Genomic DNA, 13184 nt, shown 5'->3' with positions numbered 1-13184 from the left:
TATGGGATCTCGGACACAACCTTATGACTTGACAGCTGATGTGAGTTCTCAAGGACCAAAGATTACTTGGCCACAACTACTTCATATCTCTCCAAAGCTTCGACGACAATGGTCAAAAATGGTGAGCACGAGGGCAAAGCGAAGTAAGCTAGTAAGTGTAATCAAAGCATATGGTCTCAAGGATATAGTGCCTTTGGTGGAGGCTGAAATCAAGGGACAACGGATTCCAAAAACTTACATTGACAGTGGAGCAGAGGTTTGTGTCATGACAGAAAAGCTAATGCATCAATTGGGTTTAGAGGTAATGGAATCATCAAACTTTAGGGCAAAAATGGCCAATAATGTCTCTGTCACTTGTGTGGGTGTAGTGAAAGCTTTGAGAGTTTCTGTTTTTGGAATCACTACAGAGGTTGATGCTTATGTGATGCCAGTAAAGGGAGAAGGATACCCCCTTATTTTAGGACGACCTTGGCTCATGGGTATAGGAGCTAGGCAAGATTGGGCAACAGGAGACTTGGAGTTGAGGCCTCGCATGGGTGGCCATAGTCGGCGGAAGGTGGTTTATAACCTAAAGAATGGGCGACAAGAGAACCTTGAACTAGAGACGTCAGCTGATGAGTGGAGCTCAAGTGGATGCTCCTCATCCATGGACGAGGAAGAGAGTTCAAGTGAAGAGAGTGATAGCACTCTCGAAGTCATGGGCGTCACCATAAAGGAAACTACCTCATCAGAAGACAACCCAAGGATCCAAATGGAGAATGTGTGGGATGCCAGCCTAGAGGAGATGTTATCCAAGGATATAAAGGAAGAAGAAAAGGAGGGTTATGTAAATGTTCTCAAGAAGCATGCATCATTGTTTATTTCTGATTACACTCACATTACAGGTGTCACTGCAGTGAAGCATCATATCCATCTAAAAGAAGGGAGCAAGCCAGTAGTACAAAAACTAAGAAGATTAGGAGTTGTGCAACAAAATGCACTGTTGTCTGAGGTGAAGAGACTCTTAGAAGCAGGATTCATATACCCAGTAGAAGATTCAGAATGGGTCTCCCCAGTAGTGGTGAGGCCAAAGAAGAATGGTAAATGGCGAGTGTGCGTGGATTACAAGCCACTAAATGCTGCAACAAAGAGGGACCACTTCCCTCTCCCATTTCAAGATGAGATTCTAAATGAAGTAGCAGGCCATGAGAGATACACAGTGTGTGATGGCTACTCTGGCTACTTTCAAATACGCATTGCAGAGGAGGACTAGAAAAAGACTACTTTCATCACACCATGGGGATGTTTTGCATTTCGAGTCATGCCTTTTGGTCTCACCAACGCTCGAGCCACCTTTCAACGATTCATGAACATGGTCTTCCAACCTTACTTTGGTAAGTCCATAAGGGTTTTCATAGATGACTTTTGTATTTACAGCTCCAAAAGTATGCATCTCGGCAAGATTGATGAAGATTTACTCGTTTAGCTAAGCTGGGTGGAAAACTAAACAAGGACAAATGTCACATCGGGGAAAGCAAGGTTACACTATTAGGGCATATAGTGTCCATTGATGGAATCGAGGTAGATCCTGAAAAGATAGAAACATTGCTAAATCTACCTTCCCCAGCTTCCATCAAACAATTAATCTCCTTCTTGCAAAAGCTAAGATATTTGAGTAGATTCATACACTTACTCTCCCAAGTGATATTTCCTCTACAACAGCTGACTCGCCAAGAGACGCTTGTTTGGAGTGAAGAAAGTGAAGGGCATTTTAGAGAGATTAAAAAAATGTTAGGGTCACTCCCTATAATCCTCCAACCTTGTTGGGAAGAAACATTCTTTGTAAACCCTAGTGTGGGAGAAGAAGCCATTGGTGCTGCCCTCCTACAAAAAGATCCAAAAACCTCCTTTATGAGGCCTGTGTATTTTGCTAGCCGCCTCATGGAAAACACAGAGAAGGCCTACACCCTGATGGAACAGCTAGTGTTAGCTCTCATGTTTGCGGTAACCAAATTTCGGCCATACTTGCTGCCGAAGAGGTTTGTAATTATCACTATGGAGGATATGTTTCCCTATGCACTACAACATATGGAAATCTCTGACAAAATAGCAAAGTGGGTGGTGCGACTTCAAGAGTTTGATTATACAATACAGGTTGAAAGAACAACTCGAGCATGCTTAGCCGACATTTTAACAAACAAGTGCTATGAAAAAGTTTTCCATTTGAAGAGAAAGGAACTTCCACCACCTCCAGCTTTAGAGGTTTTGGTCAATGCTTATAGCCTCTACTTTGATGGAGCATACAAGAGAACCAAGGATAAGGCAGCTGCAGGCATCGTGGTCTTATCCCCATTGGGAGAGAGGATCCATGGTGAAGGGATCACTCTAGAAGATGTCCACTCCAACAATGAAGCAGAATATCATGCTCTAATTCATGGCCTTTGTTGGTGCCTCGATAATTCAATTAAGAGATTAAACGCTTTTGGTGACTCCATGCTTTTGGTAAGGCAAATGCAAGGTACATGGGCTTGCAAAAATGCCCCTCTCTCTACTAAAATGAGAGAAGCAAAAGCTCTTATGAGGAGATTTAGGGAGGCACAAGTACATCATGTGCCAAGAGACCAGAACAAGGATGCAGACCACCTAGCATCATCAAAGTTAAATGAGTCAATAGTGGGAGCAGTGGCCATCAAACTTCCACTTCAGCAAGGCAAGGAGGACTTGGAAGATATTATGCACATTCTGGAGCAAGGAGAGGCTCCTAAACACTTGAATGCAGGGGAAAGGCGATGGTTAGCTAGGAAGGCTACCAGGTATCGCATAGTAAATGATGACTTGTATTGTCTTGGTAAGGATGGTGTACTTAGGAGAGTTCCTTTGAAGAGTGAAATTGAAGAGATTTTAAAAGCTTGTCACGATGATATGTGCGGAGGACACTTTGCACACGACGTCACTAGTAGAAAGGTTCTACAAGCTGGGTTTACTTGGCCAAGTCTTCATCGTGATGTCAAATACTGGTGTCAAACATGTGATGAATGTCAGAAAGCAGGACCACGACGTCTCATAGCTGAACCTCAGAACCCAATAAAGGTATATGGGCCCTTTGAGAAGTGGGGAATTGATGCCATAGGGCCTCTACCACGCACTCAGTCAGGTAAAGAGTACATCATCATGGGAGTAGACTACATGACTAGATGGGCTGAGGCTATGCCGACCAATAGAATTACTGCTAAGGATGTGAGTCAGTTCATCTTTGACCACATCTGTTGCCGGTTTGGCACCCCTCTTGAGATACTATCTGATAGAGGACCAGGGTTTAGAGCAGACTTGGTAGAACTCATGAAGAAGCTAAATATTCAGCATCAACACTCTACTCCTTACTACCCTCAGTGCAATGGTTTGGTGCAAAAAGTAAATGGAATCATTTGCAAAATTCTCACTAAACAGGTACATGCCAGGCGCCAAGATTGGGACAAACACCTGAATGGAGCTCTATGGGCCTATAGAACCTCCTTCAAAACCACATTAGGGTACACACCCTTTCATTTGGTTTATGGAAAGGAGGCGCTTTTGCCCATTGAAGTGAAGTTAACAAGTCTTCGAATATTGGGTAGCCAGGTAGGCTCTCAAAAGGAGAAAGTACATCAAAGGATCATGGATCTAGAGAGGCTGCAATTGGATCGTGAAGAAGCCATCAACCACTATTCTAAAGAAGCCTTATCACATCAGGATAACGTCAGCTCAAGATCAAAGAAAGTAGGCTAGAGGCATAAATACCCCTAGCCAGGTTTGGGGGGGCTATGATCCGAGCCTATCACAAATTTTTGTTTATCATATTTTGTTGGTTTTCCTTGCTTCTAGAGGTTTACAATAAAAGAAAGAGTGAGACCAACCTCTTGGAAAAATTAAAAAAAATTTGATTTTTTCTTGACTAGTTCACCGGAGGTGAAAGGTAGAGGGAGAACCTAGTGGTAAAGGGAAGGGAAAATATGTAAATGTGAAAAGAAAAGATATGATGTGGTTGTGGAGCCATGCACCCATGATTCAAGGGTCATGAGTGGCTCATATCATTATGGCTTTGGAGCCATATGATGATTCAAACAAATGGGACCCAAGTGGAAGACTTGGTAAAGGAAGAAACCATACACATGATTTTGCTGAATTTTTAAAAAATACTTCCACTCCGATCCAAGAAAAGTTGTCTTCATCAAAGTTGTAGCTGATGAGCTGGAGATTCTGGCCATATTTTTTTTATAATTTTTGCATCTACGGTCTAGGAGATATGGCCAAAATGGTGGATGCCAGTTTTTTCAACTGTGGTGGAGACCACCCCCCCTACCTTTACACACACACACCCTTCCTTTTCCACATTGAGACCTTCTCTAAAATCAGCCATTAGTCTTCTCACCCTCCTCTCCTTCCTCCTCTCTCTCAAGCTCAAAAACCCATCAAAGTTCCTCTTCTAATCACCTCTCAAGTCATGCTTAATCTTGTTGTAATTCATAAGTTCTCATTCAACCCCTTCCTATTATTACTAGATATGTATTGATTTTATGTAGATTCTTTACATTTTAAAATAAGGAAGCTCTTGGACTCAAGCTATGGAGGAAGGAGTGAAGACAACACAAGTGATGATGGAGCTAATTGGTCAACAAATCACTTGGAAGGAGCTTCTTCATTGGTTGAATGTCCCTAATCAAGCTTCATTTGTACAAATTACACTTGGATCTTAACCTCACTCCTAATCACTCCCTTTCCTATATAAAGAGGCCTTCCCCTTTGTAATTTCAAGCCTCCCTCAGCCCCATTGAGCCTTTGTATCACTCACCATGAGCCCATAAGCTCATTCATTCACTCTATTCTTGCACATCCTAGAGTGCAAATTGTTTCATGCTAGTAACCTCTCCTCCTCTTACTTATGTTAATTAAGAGAAATGTTTTATATGTGTGTGAGAGTGCTTGATGTGATCTTGGCTAATCCTTGAGTGATTGTTTGGTAATCTATATGCTATTTGTGTTGGGAGTGTTTGAAGTCATCCCTTCCTTGTACACACACTACGGTTAATGCTTCATTCATAGTGATCTCTCTCTCTCTCTCTCTCTCTCTCTCTCTCTCTCTCTCTCTCTCTCTCTCTCTCTTTGTGTAGCGGTCCTAGTCCACGCTTCCAAGACTAGGTGGTGCCCTCATCTCATTTCCCTTGTGGCGCAATGGAGTTTGTTTTGGTGTAGAGGCCGCCATTCCAAATTTCCTTCGTCATAAATTGGTGCCCCCACTGAGGAGTTCTCAAGCAGCGCTCTATCAATCCTATGAAGGAAGATCCATCAAATTCTCCAAGACTTCCACTATGGTCTCCCCAAGAAGCTCGAGAAAAGAAGCGTCTTTATCGACAAATGGCACGTATGCGGGTAAAGAGAGTTAACTACACACACCCTTCTTTGCTTCAAGGAAAATCTTGTAGTCATCAAGTCCCTAGGTCAAAAAATTGTGTTGAGTGCTTTGTGGCTAGTGTGAAGACACTTCCTTTGAAGCCTCGACTTCAGGTGGTGAAAGCACTCTCAAACTCGGGTATTAACAAGTTTTTGGAGGGGGAGCTACACATCAATGGGGTGCGGTATTGGCAAGAGGCTACATATGGTGATGCACTCCAACTACTACTAGCAAGAAGGCTCAAGGTGGTTGAGAGGGTAGCCATCGAGCCCTATGAACTCTACAAAGCTGAAGATGGTCACACCAAAGCTAGGCTAATCACTGGTGAGCAAATTCTTCGCATCTCTCAAATGGTGGGATCCAAGAGAGCTCAACTTCAATGAAGTGCTTCATGGAAGTTTGTAATTAATGCACCAATGAATAATCCCATTTTCTACAACTTTCAATCAGTTCAGAATATTAGGGTGAATGTGCACATTGATAGAAAGATTTTTTTCCAACAAAGATTGGTCTTCTATTTTGGAGATGAGAGGTTGAGAGAGATATTGTTCTCCCCTGACCCTATAATATTTCCTATTTTGGAGTATAATGTATCTTTTGATGTTCACATCTTCATCTTGCTTTAAGCATACTCCATGAATCATAGGGATTTATATGGATCTTTCCAACCTCTTGCTAGTCAAACTGTGCATATAATAGCTAGCACAAAGCTTAGGTTCCAAAACATCATAAGGGACTTACTAAGCCCTCGTCGTCTAGCTGAGATTAATGCATCTATCAATCCATTTATTCTACCCTTAATAAGATATGATTTGGGCCTAGACGTTTTCATCTTTGTGCTGTATTGAGAGGAAGGCAACCCACTTTTATGATGGCTTTCCCAAAATTTTTTGGGCGTAGTGGGGAAAATGCTGTGGATTTTTTGGATAACTTGGAGATGGCTTTCCTTGTCTCCGGGAGGGATGACGAAGCATTGAAATTGAGAGCTTTTCCTTTGGTGCTCAAAGAAGAAGCTAGGATATGGTTCCAGGCTCTAGATCCAACCCAAAGAATTGATTGGGAGGGATTGAAGGTGGCTTTCCTACGAAGATTTCAACGAGCCAATTCGGCAGAAGAACTATGGCAACGGCTTCTGTCCCTTCATCAAGTTGACCCTCATGGGTATGCAACCTATGAGGAAGGTTTTTTGAAACTTTGGGGCCAATGGTCAGACTCACTAAACCCTGGTGAGCGAGCTCCCAATTGCCTCCAAAAGGATCGATTTATCTCAGGTTTGTACCCCTTGCTAAGGGAGAAGGTAAAGAGAAAATTTCCAAATGCTTTTGAAGATGCCTTAAGAATTGCTAGGGAAAAGAATAGAAAGATTCTCTATCAAGCCCAAGCTGGTCAGCTAGCTTTGGGAGGAAATATCACAACTATGGAAGCTTCTCACATACCTCCAAATGTGCCTAATGCACCAGACCTCAATAGAGGTCAACAAGAAGATATGCTCCAACAAATAAACAATCTCACAAACCCGCTAGAGGGGTTGAGAGTAAATCTTGTGCAGGGTGCAAGAAGGTATATTGAGGGAAATGGTGGGAATCGGCCACCAATGCGACGTCAAGCAAGGGAAATGTTGTGTTACAATTGTGGGGAAATTGGCCACGGCATGTATAATTGCCCTCATCCCAGAAGATATGACTACCCTGTCAGAGGTCCTCGACAACAAGTAGGTCCACCCCGTGCTAGAGCTCAAGCACAAGAGCAACCGCAACCTCAAATTTTGCAGCCACCTCGTGCTCAAGCTCAAGCCCCTGCTACTCAACCAAATGTGAGCATCATAAGGATGAAGGAGGTTCTCAAGGGCAGAAGCAACCAGGAAGAAATAGCTAAAGGGAAGATGAAGATAGATGAAGTGGCTACAATGCCTATCAAACGTGTGCGTGTCCAAGATGAAGTAGGTAAAGAAACAAGCAAGGATGCAAGCAATGAAGCAAGTACATCTCGGGAAACTAAAGATGAAGCCAAGAAGAGAAAGACCCGTATTAGGTCTCAAATTGACATCTCTGATTTCCCTATGGGATCTCGGACACAACCTTATGACTTGACAGCTGATGTGAGTTCTCAAGGACCAAAGATTACTTGGCCACAACTACTTCATATCTCTCCAAAGCTTCGACGACAATGGTCAAAAATGGTGAGCACGAGGGCAAAGCGAAGTAAGCTAGTAAGTGTAATCAAAGCATATGGTCTCAAGGATATAGTGCCTTTGGTGGAGGCTGAAATCAAGGGACAACGGATTCCAAAAACTTACATTGACAGTGGAGCAGAGGTTTGTGTCATGACAGAAAAGCTAATGCATCAATTGGGTTTAGAGGTAATGGAATCATCAAACTTTAGGGCAAAAATGGCCAATAATGTCTCTGTCACTTGTGTGGGTGTAGTGAAAGCTTTGAGAGTTTCTGTTTTTGGAATCACTACAGAGGTTGATGCTTATGTGATGCCAGTAAAGGGAGAAGGATACCCCCTTATTTTAGGACGACCTTGGCTCATGGGTATAGGAGCTAGGCAAGATTGGGCAACAGGAGACTTGGAGTTGAGGCCTCGCATGGGTGGCCATAGTCGGCGGAAGGTGGTTTATAACCTAAAGAATGGGCGACAAGAGAACCTTGAACTAGAGACGTCAGCTGATGAGTGGAGCTCAAGTGGATGCTCCTCATCCATGGACGAGGAAGAGAGTTCAAGTGAAGAGAGTGATAGCACTCTCGAAGTCATGGGCGTCACCATAAAGGAAACTACCTCATCAGAAGACAACCCAAGGATCCAAATGGAGAATGTGTGGGATGCCAGCCTAGAGGAGATGTTATCCAAGGATATAAAGGAAGAAGAAAAGGAGGGTTATGTAAATGTTCTCAAGAAGCATGCATCATTGTTTATTTCTGATTACACTCACATTACAGGTGTCACTGCAGTGAAGCATCATATCCATCTAAAAGAAGGGAGCAAGCCAGTAGTACAAAAACTAAGAAGATTAGGAGTTGTGCAACAAAATGCACTGTTGTCTGAGGTGAAGAGACTCTTAGAAGCAGGATTCATATACCCAGTAGAAGATTCAGAATGGGTCTCCCCAGTAGTGGTGAGGCCAAAGAAGAATGGTAAATGGCGAGTGTGCGTGGATTACAAGCCACTAAATGCTGCAACAAAGAGGGACCACTTCCCTCTCCCATTTCAAGATGAGATTCTAAATGAAGTAGCAGGCCATGAGAGATACACAGTGTGTGATGGCTACTCTGGCTACTTTCAAATACGCATTGCAGAGGAGGACTAGAAAAAGACTACTTTCATCACACCATGGGGATGTTTTGCATTTCGAGTCATGCCTTTTGGTCTCACCAACGCTCGAGCCACCTTTCAACGATTCATGAACATGGTCTTCCAACCTTACTTTGGTAAGTCCATAAGGGTTTTCATAGATGACTTTTGTATTTACAGCTCCAAAAGTATGCATCTCGGCAAGATTGATGAAGATTTACTCGTTTAGCTAAGCTGGGTGGAAAACTAAACAAGGACAAATGTCACATCGGGGAAAGCAAGGTTACACTATTAGGGCATATAGTGTCCATTGATGGAATCGAGGTAGATCCTGAAAAGATAGAAACATTGCTAAATCTACCTTCCCCAGCTTCCATCAAACAATTAATCTCCTTCTTGCAAAAGCTAAGATATTTGAGTAGATTCATACACTTACTCTCCCAAGTGATATTTCCTCTACAACAGCTGACTCGCCAAGAGACGCTTGTTTGGAGTGAAGAAAGTGAAGGGCATTTTAGAGAGATTAAAAAAATGTTAGGGTCACTCCCTATAATCCTCCAACCTTGTTGGGAAGAAACATTCTTTGTAAACCCTAGTGTGGGAGAAGAAGCCATTGGTGCTGCCCTCCTACAAAAAGATCCAAAAACCTCCTTTATGAGGCCTGTGTATTTTGCTAGCCGCCTCATGGAAAACACAGAGAAGGCCTACACCCTGATGGAACAGCTAGTGTTAGCTCTCATGTTTGCGGTAACCAAATTTCGGCCATACTTGCTGCCGAAGAGGTTTGTAATTATCACTATGGAGGATATGTTTCCCTATGCACTACAACATATGGAAATCTCTGACAAAATAGCAAAGTGGGTGGTGCGACTTCAAGAGTTTGATTATACAATACAGGTTGAAAGAACAACTCGAGCATGCTTAGCCGACATTTTAACAAACAAGTGCTATGAAAAAGTTTTCCATTTGAAGAGAAAGGAACTTCCACCACCTCCAGCTTTAGAGGTTTTGGTCAATGCTTATAGCCTCTACTTTGATGGAGCATACAAGAGAACCAAGGATAAGGCAGCTGCAGGCATCGTGGTCTTATCCCCATTGGGAGAGAGGATCCATGGTGAAGGGATCACTCTAGAAGATGTCCACTCCAACAATGAAGCAGAATATCATGCTCTAATTCATGGCCTTTGTTGGTGCCTCGATAATTCAATTAAGAGATTAAACGCTTTTGGTGACTCCATGCTTTTGGTAAGGCAAATGCAAGGTACATGGGCTTGCAAAAATGCCCCTCTCTCTACTAAAATGAGAGAAGCAAAAGCTCTTATGAGGAGATTTAGGGAGGCACAAGTACATCATGTGCCAAGAGACCAGAACAAGGATGCAGACCACCTAGCATCATCAAAGTTAAATGAGTCAATAGTGGGAGCAGTGGCCATCAAACTTCCACTTCAGCAAGGCAAGGAGGACTTGGAAGATATTATGCACATTCTGGAGCAAGGAGAGGCTCCTAAACACTTGAATGCAGGGGAAAGGCGATGGTTAGCTAGGAAGGCTACCAGGTATCGCATAGTAAATGATGACTTGTATTGTCTTGGTAAGGATGGTGTACTTAGGAGAGTTCCTTTGAAGAGTGAAATTGAAGAGATTTTAAAAGCTTGTCACGATGATATGTGCGGAGGACACTTTGCACACGACGTCACTAGTAGAAAGGTTCTACAAGCTGGGTTTACTTGGCCAAGTCTTCATCGTGATGTCAAATACTGGTGTCAAACATGTGATGAATGTCAGAAAGCAGGACCACGACGTCTCATAGCTGAACCTCAGAACCCAATAAAGGTATATGGGCCCTTTGAGAAGTGGGGAATTGATGCCATAGGGCCTCTACCACGCACTCAGTCAGGTAAAGAGTACATCATCATGGGAGTAGACTACATGACTAGATGGGCTGAGGCTATGCCGACCAATAGAATTACTGCTAAGGATGTGAGTCAGTTCATCTTTGACCACATCTGTTGCCGGTTTGGCACCCCTCTTGAGATACTATCTGATAGAGGACCAGGGTTTAGAGCAGACTTGGTAGAACTCATGAAGAAGCTAAATATTCAGCATCAACACTCTACTCCTTACTACCCTCAGTGCAATGGTTTGGTGCAAAAAGTAAATGGAATCATTTGCAAAATTCTCACTAAACAGGTACATGCCAGGCGCCAAGATTGGGACAAACACCTGAATGGAGCTCTATGGGCCTATAGAACCTCCTTCAAAACCACATTAGGGTACACACCCTTTCATTTGGTTTATGGAAAGGAGGCGCTTTTGCCCATTGAAGTGAAGTTAACAAGTCTTCGAATATTGGGTAGCCAGGTAGGCTCTCAAAAGGAGAAAGTACATCAAAGGATCATGGATCTAGAGAGGCTGCAATTGGATCGTGAAGAAGCCATCAACCACTATTCTAAAGAAGCCTTATCACATCAGGATAACGTCAGCTCAAGATCAAAGAAAGTAGGCTAGAGGCATAAATACCCCTAGCCAGGTTTGGGGGGGCTATGATCCGAGCCTATCACAAATTTTTGTTTATCATATTTTGTTGGTTTTCCTTGCTTCTAGAGGTTTACAATAAAAGAAAGAGTGAGACCAACCTCTTGGAAAAATTAAAAAAAATTTGATTTTTTCTTGACTAGTTCACCGGAGGTGAAAGGTAGAGGGAGAACCTAGTGGTAAAGGGAAGGGAAAATATGTAAATGTGAAAAGAAAAGATATGATGTGGTTGTGGAGCCATGCACCCATGATTCAAGGGTCATGAGTGGCTCATATCATTATGGCTTTGGAGCCATATGATGATTCAAACAAATGGGACCCAAGTGGAAGACTTGGTAAAGGAAGAAACCATACACATGATTTTGCTGAATTTTTAAAAAATACTTCCACTCCGATCCAAGAAAAGTTGTCTTCATCAAAGTTGTAGCTGATGAGCTGGAGATTCTGGCCATATTTTTTTTATAATTTTTGCATCTACGGTCTAGGAGATATGGCCAAAATGGTGGATGCCAGTTTTTTCAACTGTGGTGGAGACCACCCCCCTACCTTTACACACACACACCCTTCCTTTTCCACATTGAGACCTTCTCTAAAATCAGCCATTAGTCTTCTCACCCTCCTCTCCTTCCTCCTCTCTCTCAAGCTCAAAAACCCATCAAAGTTCCTCTTCTAATCACCTCTCAAGTCATGCTTAATCTTGTTGTAATTCATAAGTTCTCATTCAACCCCTTCCTATTATTACTAGATATGTATTGATTTTATGTAGATTCTTTACATTTTAAAATAAGGAAGCTCTTGGACTCAAGCTATGGAGGAAGGAGTGAAGACAACACAAGTGATGATGGAGCTAATTGGTCAACAAATCACTTGGAAGGAGCTTCTTCATTGGTTGAATGTCCCTAATCAAGCTTCATTTGTACAAATTACACTTGGATCTTAACCTCACTCCTAATCACTCCCTTTCCTATATAAAGAGGCCTTCCCCTTTGTAATTTCAAGCCTCCCTCAGCCCCATTGAGCCTTTGTATCACTCACCATGAGCCCATAAGCTCATTCATTCACTCTATTCTTGCACATCCTAGAGTGCAAATTGTTTCATGCTAGTAACCTCTCCTCCTCTTACTTATGTTAATTAAGAGAAATGTTTTATATGTGTGTGAGAGTGCTTGATGTGATCTTGGCTAATCCTTGAGTGATTGTTTGGTAATCTATATGCTATTTGTGTTGGGAGTGTTTGAAGTCATCCCTTCCTTGTACACACACTACGGTTAATGCTTCATTCATAGTGATCTCTCTCTCTCTCTCTCTCTCTCTCTCTCTCTCTCTCTCTCTCTCTCTCTCTCTCTTGTGTAGCGGTCCTAGTCCACGCTTCCAAGACTAGGTGGTGCCCTCATCTCATTTCCCTTGTGGCGCAATGGAGTTTGTTTTGGTGTAGAGGCCGCCATTCCAAATTTCCTTCGTCATAAATTGGTGCCCCCACTGAGGAGTTCTCAAGCAGCGCTCTATCAATCCTATGAAGGAAGATCCATCAAATTCTCCAAGACTTCCACTATGGTCTCCCCAAGAAGCTCGAGAAAAGAAGCGTCTTTATCGACAAATGGCACGTATGCGGGTAAAGAGAGTTAACTACACACACCCTTCTTTGCTTCAAGGAAAATCTTGTAGTCATCAAGTCCCTAGGTCAAAAAATTGTGTTGAGTGCTTTGTGGCTAGTGTGAAGACACTTCCTTTGAAGCCTCGACTTCAGGTGGTGAAAGCACTCTCAAACTCGGGTATTAACAAGTTTTTGGAGGGGGAGCTACACATCAATGGGGTGCGGTATTGGCAAGAGGCTACATATGGTGATGCACTCCAACTACTACTAGCAAGAAGGCTCAAGGTGGTTGAGAGGGTAGCCATCGAGCCCTATGAACTCTACAAAGCTGAAGATGGTCACACCAAAGCTAGG

The sequence above is a fragment of the Adiantum capillus-veneris genome, chromosome 23, assembly GCF_014529385.1.
Source record: "Adiantum capillus-veneris isolate H3 chromosome 23, ASM1452938v2, whole genome shotgun sequence".
Taxonomy (NCBI): Eukaryota; Viridiplantae; Streptophyta; class Polypodiopsida; order Polypodiales; family Pteridaceae; genus Adiantum; species Adiantum capillus-veneris.
This window is presented reverse-complemented; position numbering follows the sequence as displayed.